Source organism: Triticum aestivum, chromosome 6B (assembly GCF_018294505.1).
Source record: "Triticum aestivum cultivar Chinese Spring chromosome 6B, IWGSC CS RefSeq v2.1, whole genome shotgun sequence".
NCBI lineage: Eukaryota > Viridiplantae > Streptophyta > Magnoliopsida > Poales > Poaceae > Triticum > Triticum aestivum.
In genome coordinates this window covers 253,817,858-253,826,564 of record NC_057810.1, presented here as the reverse complement: position 1 = coordinate 253,826,564, position 8,707 = coordinate 253,817,858, and positions in this window count along the sequence as shown.

Here is an 8,707-nt window from a genome sequence, read left to right as displayed (position 1 = left end):
TTCGCATCCAACGCCTGCTCCAGTGCACCCAAGCGGCCATGGCGTTCATCGAGTTTGGCATCCCGGTACTTCGCGGCAGCCTCACGAGCCTTCATGTCTTCCTCCTTCCCTTGGCGGACACGGGCCTCCTTGGCAAGCTAGTCGCGCAGGCCTTGCAGCTCACTCTCCAGTGCCTCACAGCAACCTCGGACATCTGCTACCTCACCCAAGGCGGCATTGCAAGCGGCCTTCGCCTCAAGGATGGTCTGCTTCTCCTCGTCGCAACCTGTCGCGGCCTGAGCCAGCGCCGCTCGGACTGAAGCATCAGAGCGGACCCAACCAGAGGCCAGCTCCAGGTGCCCGGCCACCAAGCGAGGGTCGGCGCCTAGAAGATCTTTCCGCAGCCGGTCGTGATCCAGGACAGTAGAAGGAGTCAGAGCGATGGCAATTGGCGGAGTAGGAGGAGAAGACGGCAGCGTAATCACAGCACCATGAGTCAGGACCTTCTGCGCCCCGACGACTGCGGCAGTGGCGTCAGGCAAGGACACCTCGGGAGTTGCTTGGGCCATGGGGGCTGAGCTCGCTCCAGCTAGCCCCGCCAGGCCTCGCGAGGATGACTGAAAGTGCGTTATATCGACTAGAGGGGGGGTGAATAGGCGATTTTTGTGAATTCTTCACTGAGGAATTTGCTGGTGAGGAAATTCCTTAGCGAAGAACTACTTGCAGCGGAATAAGTACTCAGAAGTAAACATAACAGGATACAAACATAGTCATCATGATGAAATGAAGACAAGCACAGAGTACAGAAAGCGTAAACACAGGATAACAAGATGAAGACAAGCAGACTGAAGAAATTGAACTGAGGAATTTGTGAAAGTCTTCAGTCAAAGTCTTCAAGCAAAGATATGAACAACATTCAACACAGTAATGAGGAAATGAAAGGGTTGAGGAGATAGAACCAGTTAGTTGGTGAAGACAATGATTTGGTAAACCAGTTCCAACTGCTGTCTCAGTTGTACGTCTGGTTGGATCGGCTGAGTATTTAAACTCGAGGACACGCAGTTCCGGACACCCAGTCTCTAAGCCGCAACTCAGGACACCCAGTCCTCACCGTATTCTCCTTGAACTAAGACCACGCAGGTCTCATTCAATCACTCGTGGTAAGTCTTCAGGTGACTTCCAAACCTTCACAGACTTGGTCACTCGGCAATCCACAATTCCTCTTGGATGCTCTAGACCTTGACGCCTAACCGTCTGGAAGAAGCACAGTCTTCATAGGTAACAAGCGTCGGATCCACGCAGGATCAATTTCTTTAGTGATGCTCAATCACTTTGGGTTTGTGGGGGTTTGGTTTTGGATTTTCCTCACTTCATGATTTTCGCTCAAAGTCCTCGGAGGATGGGTTGCTCTCAAATGACAAGTGTCAAGTTCTCTCGGAGCAGCCAACCAACTAGTGGTTGTAGGGGGTGGCTATTTATAGCCTAGGGAGCAGCCCGACATGATAAGACATAAATGCCCTTCAATGATATGACCGTTAGGTGCATAAGATATTTTGGACAGCCGGCGCGCAACACAGCAATGGTCGGAATTTTGACTCTCAAATTCCTCAGGGCTATCATGTTCCTCATTGTGTAGGCAATTCGCACTGGCGAATTCCTAACTCCTCAGTCAGAGCAAAGTCATCAGTAACCAGAAGAACAGCGTCTCTGTCACTGAAGAACTTGACTGAACTGTATGAGATTTCCAATGGCTTCACTCGAAGGGATTGGTAGGTGTAGGATTTTGCGTTGGGCATCACATGGAAAATTTTCCTTAGTATTTCCTCGACCCCCCTTAACAGTACGGTGTTTCCTATGACTCAAGAAAGAGAAAATGAAACTACGAAAACAAAAGTCTTCACGCTTCATGTCCCTCAAATGAATATCAAGTCTTCAAGGTCAAACCAATTTCTTCACTTTCAAAGTCTTCAGAAAGTCTTCAGAATATCAAAGTCTTCAGTCGACGAACTTCATTTTTAGGGGTCGACTTTCTCTGTAAATATCAAACTCCTCATAGACTTATAGACCTGTGTACACTCACAAACGTATCAGTCCCTTAACCTATAAGTCTTCAATACACCAAAATCACTAAGGGGCACTAGATGCACTTACAATGACCGGGCAGGAGAGGCCCGCGTCTTGCCGCCCCCTTCTCCCGTGGGTGGGGGTGCTTCCCCGGACGAAGCCTCAGGAGCCCCCTTCAGCTTCTTCACCGCAGGCACCGGCCTAGCCAAGGAATATGGACGTCAAGCCTCAACAACGAAGCAAGAAGCAAAATGAGAATCAATCACTTGCTTGTCATCGCTCGCAGGCTCAAGCAACCTCTGGCCGAACTTGAAGCCCGAGAGCCGGATGCTGGGATCAACCTCAAGAGGCTCGGGAGCAGGAGGCGCGTCTGCAGATCGCCTCGGAGCCGGAGCAGACCCGCGGGGAACCAGCCCCGTCCTGTCCTTCTTCGGGATCAGGGGAGAGCTCTCGCCACCCCACTCGTCGCTGTCCTCGTCGTCATCCAGCATGAGGCGAAGAGTGCCGGACCTACGCCGAGGGAGGGGCGCTCTCGACTCCCCGCGGTCGCCTCTGAATCGGGCTCCTCTTCCTCCTCCTCTTCTTGCTCCTCTTCGCTGGAGTCGCTGGAGGATACGTTCACCGTTGCCAGGGCCGCCGGGTCCTTAGGAACCTCCGCGGGCATAGGCCCGTCCCCGTTGAAAGCGGACGTGGAGTTCACCACCTACTCCCAATCATCCCGAAGGAACAGGGGCACAGGAGCATCCTCCAACCTCGCCATGTTCCCCCCAACCAAGGATTGGATGATCGCGGCCAGATCCTCGTCGGCCAGGACTTCGAGGTTCGAGCGAAGGGCGGCATCGACCCCCCAAGCTTCCACGGCGGAAGCGAGTGTTCCCGGAGCGGAGCCACCCGGTGCTCCAGGAACTCCGTCAGCAGCGACGCCCTGGTCAGTTTCACCGTCGCCATGTTGTCCGGCCACAGGTCCGCATCCATCCTCTCCAGCACCGGCTTCGCGCGAGGATCAACGAGCTCCGCGTGGGACCAAGCGTCAACAGACTTGGGCTGCCCCGTGGGCAAAATCAGCCGGGAGTGGATGCGCCCAGCATCCACCATGACCCACTTGCTCCTGAAGCCCTCAATTCTCTTCCTGGGCTTCGAGATGGCATTAGCGCTGCCATGCGCGACAAAGCTCGCACACGCGGTGATGGGGCCGCCGGAGACCCGGAGGTCGAAGTAATGGCGCAGCAAAGCCAACGAAGGCCTCACCCGACATGAGCCTCGCAGTAGTAGGCGAAAATCACCAGGAGAAGAACAGAGTTGAGATGGAGGTGCAGAGATTGCAGGTTGTAATGGTGGAGAACAGAAAGGAAGAACTCGGAAAAAGGGGGCACCAGACCGGCGGCGATGGCGCTCACGAAGAGCGGGTAGAAGGTGCTTCCCCTGCCCTCAGGAAGGGTGGAGCCAACCTTGAGCACGGCCGCCCCGTTGTTGCCTTGCGTCGCCATCATTTGGTGCGTCCGAGCAAGGTTCTTCTCCGACACATTCGGAGGATCCAGAGTGGGCGAGTACCATGCTCCGGCTGGGGTCTGGCGAGGCGCCATGCCTTGCTAGGATGCAGGGTTGGAGTAGATCTGGGGATTTCGGAAGCAAGAAGGACAGGAGCAAGAAAGGGGATTTGGGCAGTGAAGGAGAAAGCAAAGAAGGTAAGCCTAGACGGGTACTGCTCCCTTATCAATTTGTGCAGTTGCCGAGGTGCCATGGGGAGCCAGGACGCCCACGTCCAATCAACCGCCACGTGGCGCCCAAGGCCGCAGGCTATTGGGGCCTGTGGCGTTTCGCACTTGCCCCTTCGCTTATCAGCTAAGCCAAGTCCAAGCGCGCCTTGGGCCCGGGGGCTACTGTCGGTGTTCTGGGAATGGGGGTACCTAGACTTGCCTGCCTGCGGCCTGCGGCATGGCTCAAGGAGTGGTCCAGTACGGCCCATCTTCATCAGCACATGCTCAAGACCCTCGCGAGGGGCCAAGCCTCGCGGGGCGGACGACAGGAGGCTTCCTCAGGCACGGCCTCGTCAGGCTGGCTCGCGAGGAGGCGGAGAGATCAATGCGGGGTACCTCATGAGGTGCCCGTGATGCAAGCCATGACGACCAAGGCCAAGCGGGCGCCAGGCGGGCACCGGCCTGCGCAAAGTCCTTGTTTCCTCTTTGGTGCAAAGGGGGCAAGCGCAGGCAAGGGTATCAAGCAAAGGCAACCATTTCGCTGCAACAAGACCAAGACCAGCAGGACGGCAGAACGGAGGTCATCGTGGAGCCCAAGCCGGCGTCATCGTCAGGGTCTTTGGCAGGCGAGGACCAACTTTAGTCAGGATAAGTGTACTAGATGTTCCCCTTCAAAATGGCCAATTGTTGGCGCCCTTCCCGCTCAATATTTGGGAAGAGGCCCAGGGCCTTCGCCTATAAATAGGACTAGCCACCCACAGGGTAGAGGCGTCAAAAGAACAAGGATAGAAAGACAGAGAGAGAGAGAAGCGACTGAACTCCCCCTAGCAGTTCATCGCACCAGCCAAGAACAGACCCTCGCGAGGCTTTTCTCCCCTTGTACTGTTCTTCGTCAGCCCCAGAGGCAATCCACCACCCCACAAACTGGAGTAGGGTATTACACCACAATGGTGGTCTGAACCAGTATAAATCTCATGTCCCTTGTGTTGTTCTTCGTGTAGTTTTAGATCCCGGCGAGGCGGCGAGACATGGATAGGAAGGAGGTGTGATCTCCGCGTGCACCCCAGTGTTCGAACCTTAAGGGTCTTCCGGAACCCGAAATCTGACAGTCATGGCTTCTATTAGCTGACGGCTCACGCTGATGCCGAGGACTTGGTAAGGCAGTGCGACGGCTATCAGAAATTCTCACGACGAGCTCATGTTCCGGCTCAAGAGCTATGGATGATTCCTATCACCTGGCCGTTTGCTACTTGGGGGCTTGACATGGTAGGGCCTTTCAAGCGATCCAAAGATAAGAAGACCCACCTGTTGGTGGCGGTTGAAGAGTTTACTAAATGGGTTGAAGCGGAGCCAGAAAGCAAGTGTGACGCAGCCACGGCGGTTCAGTTCATCCAAAAGGTGATCTTTCGTTTCAGTTTTCCACACAGCATTATCACAGATAATGGCACGAACCTCTCTGAAGGCGAGATGGAGGACTTTTGTCAACGAGAGCACATCCGGCTTGATGTGGCGTCCGTGGCTCACCCCCAATCTAATGGTCAAGCTGAGCGAGCTAATCAGGAAATTTTGAAGGGTATAAAGCCTCGACTTATGGTCCCTTTGAAGCGGACGCCGGGTTGTTGGGTGGAAGAACTACCATCTGTGTTATGGAGCATAAACACCACCCCAAACCGATCTACAGGTTATACACCTTTCTTCATGGTTTACGGAGTAGAGGCGGTACTCCCCAGTGATATTCGTCATGACTCGCCTCTGGTTGCCAATTATGTTGAAGCGGACAACGAGCAAGCACGTCAAGAAGCACTGGACCTGTTAGATGAAAAACGGGACATGGCATTGGCTTGTTCGGCGGTTTATCAGCAAGACCCGTGGCGTTATCACAGCCACCGGGTTAGGACAAGAACCTTTCAAGAAGGCGACTTAGTGCTCCGGCTCATCCAGGATCAGACCGATATGCACAAGTTATCCCCACCTTGGGAAGGACCCTTTGTGGTCAGCAAGAATCTGGACAACGGATCATACTACCTCATCGACGTTCGCGAGCACAAAGGCTCAAGCAAATGGGAGGAGGAGACCCGTTGGCCGTGAAATATCGCTCTTCTACGGCCTTACTACACCTGAGCCATGGGCTCTCACTATGTACATATTTTGACAATGTATATATTATGCTCAATGTAATAAACCGACATCCTTGCTACAAGCAGGGCCTCTGCCGTTCTTCCAATATTTCTTGGTTACAAGGGGGCTTCTTCTTACAAAGCGATGTCCCGTTTTGTCCATTAAACCGGCTATCATGCCATCATACAGCTTGGGAGCTTCATACCCAAAGGGCCAAAGAGAGTTCTGTTGCTAAAAGCACGACTCAAACATAGGCACCCATTGAGCATAGCTCACAAAGTTACTTGGGGGCTCTTTGTATAAAGTAACAAAGAGTTTGAAAGGACCCTTGTAATTGGGTATCGACCCATGGCTTGGAATCCTGGTGTATTCACCTAAAACCCCGGGTTAACCTGCCTTCATCAAGTAAGCCACTCCTATCCAGGTAATCCTGGCATGACCCGCCGAACGTTTGACAAGTTACTCTCTTTGAGACCCTGAACTTGTCACAGTTAAAACGACGATTGGTTAGTTGGAGGCCCCTCTTAAAAGGCTTTGTCAAATGGTTTAACTCAGCGGCATGGCAGCCCACAAAAAGCCTCGAATTTGGGCCTGGCATCCCTTGAAAAGCCTCGACTACAAGTTTTATTTGCTTTTGTTTTTACAAGTTTTATCTTTATTTGATTAACTTTTAAGGTAAACCGGCGTCTCTTGACCCGGCCAGAATATATGTCTTCATCTCAACCCGGTGTTTCTTAACCCGGTGTGGTTTACAGTTATCAGTTGTTAAGCACATAATCAGTTGTGAACCGGCATCTTTCAAACAGGCCTGGCATTGACTATAAGTCGCCAGAATGATCATCCGGTGTTTATCAATACCCAGTATGGCTTATTATGCACCAGCATAATGTGGTGGGTGCCTTCCAACACCCAAAGTTTGGGTTTTCACCCCTACTAAATGAGTTGGCGGACCAACAAAAGTGATTTAATATCACAGGTATGATATGATTCATATTTTATTACTTTATAACCTTGGTGACGAGAATTCTGTTTCTGTATTGGGTATCATAACCCGTCCGGCAGTAAACCGCCAGGACATGTTTAAGTATTTAACATGCAAAAAGAAGGACTTATACGGAATACAAAGGCAAATAAAGCAAAGCATAGCAACATAATGCCGGATTACAGTATCAAGTAGCATTGCACGATGGCGCACAATCGAAGTATTTCACCTAGCCTATTATAGGCGCTTTGATGCCCAAAAGAATAATTGTTTGTTGCTCACAACGCATAACAATCAAACCGGCCGGTGGATTATGACTCAGCACCAGGCTGACGTGACGTTGAAGGATCATCTCGCGCCGGTTTAGCCTCCTCCTCCTCACCCAATGGCTGGAAGTCAAGGGTGGTCCAATCAATCCTGGTTAAGGCTTGAAATACAGCTTCGTCGCCTATAAGGTTAAGCGGTTCAATGTCAGGAGCATAAGTGTGCTTACGGATTGGAGGGATTAAATTCTGAGCCTCCTTCACAGCTGCGTCAACCCGTTTCCATCTGCATCATAGCTGGACCGGTAGACAGACAAATCGACCTCCTCAGCTAGTTGGCTTGCCAGCGGGCGCATCTCCTTTGTCAAGACTTTTAGAGCTTCATTATCAAAGTCTTATCCATCTTCTTGTTGACCAGGATAGCCTTTGGCGATATCTGTCGGATCAAGGTCAGCGATCCATGCTTTGGCCCGCGTCAGTGCTATTAAAGCGCCAGCTCTTGCAGCAGATCGCTTTACCTCTTCTATCTATGCTGGGGTCATAGACAGTTTGGTTAATGTGTCCTTGATCAAGATGGGTGCCGGCTTGTTGAAGGAAGATGCACAGATGACTCGTTGAGCACCAGTATACAATTGTTCTCTCAAAGTGTAAGCTGCCTTCAACTTCATCCGCATGTCAGAGCCTAGATGAGCAACACGGCTACCTGTAGAACGGTTTAAGAAGTTACTGTTAAATAGGCAACTTCAGCAATGTTTATGGAAGGAATGGACAAAAGATGCTTACCAAATATTGCTGAAGTCATAGCATTGACTTGTTGCTTCAACCCTGCTAGCTCCTCAGCCACCAGTTTAAGTGCTGCTTCGGCATCTTCAGCCCACTTTAAGAGAGCTGCCTTTTCGGTTTCCCAATTCACCCGCTCACTTTTGAAGCCATCCTTCAATTGTTCCATGGCATTCAAAGCGCCCTTCAGTTCATCTTTGGCTTTGGAGGTTTCTGCCTGCTGGGACTTAATATTTTCTTGAAGATCAGCAATCTGGGTGTCTCTGATGTTCAAGTCAGCCTACCCAAGGCAGATGATAAAGATGTTAGGATTTTTTTGTTTGGACTATCATTCAAAGTCCCAAGGCTCAATACAAGTATTCATCTCGGCACTTGGGGGCTAATGCATATTTGATAAAAATATTTAAAGATGAAGGAATTCAACAAAGATAAGTTTGAAACAGAAAGTCCCGGTATATCATTAAAAAGGTAAATCGGCCCTTGGGGGCTACAATGGAGTTATACAGTGCAAAGAATTTTTTTTGAAGTATTTGAAAGATTACCTCATAACGCTCCTTCATCAAGTTGACCAAATCGGCCTCATAGTCACGGCTTGTGTAAAGGCGGTTTAAGTATCCAGAATGAAGTTCCTGAGCGGGGAGATGAGCATAAGTCGACACATCAGCTTTCCACTTGCCTTTTTCTTTAGCAGCAGATTCCACCTTGGCACTGTGCTTGGCCAAAGCGATAGGATTACCAGGAGAAGTATGGCCAATCCCAGTAATCACAACATCATCAGTGGCTGCATTTGGGCTCGCCGGTTTGTCTGAGGCTTTAGCAGGGCT